The sequence below is a fragment of the Propithecus coquereli genome, unplaced genomic scaffold, assembly GCF_000956105.1.
Source record: "Propithecus coquereli isolate 6110/MARCELLA unplaced genomic scaffold, Pcoq_1.0 Scaffold67, whole genome shotgun sequence".
In the NCBI taxonomy this organism is placed as follows: domain Eukaryota; kingdom Metazoa; phylum Chordata; class Mammalia; order Primates; family Indriidae; genus Propithecus; species Propithecus coquereli.
The window spans coordinates 6798188-6798518 of NW_012152729.1; positions in this window are offsets into that span (position 1 = coordinate 6798188).

Sequence of the window (331 nt, forward strand, 5' to 3'; positions counted from 1 at the left end):
TTGTCTCACATAGAAATTTTCACTGCATAGATGCTTAAAAATTATGTTCAATAAATGAATAAAGATATACTTTGAAAAGTAGAAAATGCTGTATAGTATACATATAATGGATGATTCTTATTTTATTTCTCTAGAGCTTATCCATGTAGGGATATTTGGAATAACTGAAAAAATAATTTCTCATAGCTTCCTTTTCAAGCTGGTAAAATGGATATTAAATCAGTTCAAGGGTAAGAATGACATTATGCAATGAGGACTGAAGCTCTGGGATCTGATATTCATGCATGGAGGTTCCCACACTAGCCAGGGGCATGGCACCTTCATGCATCAA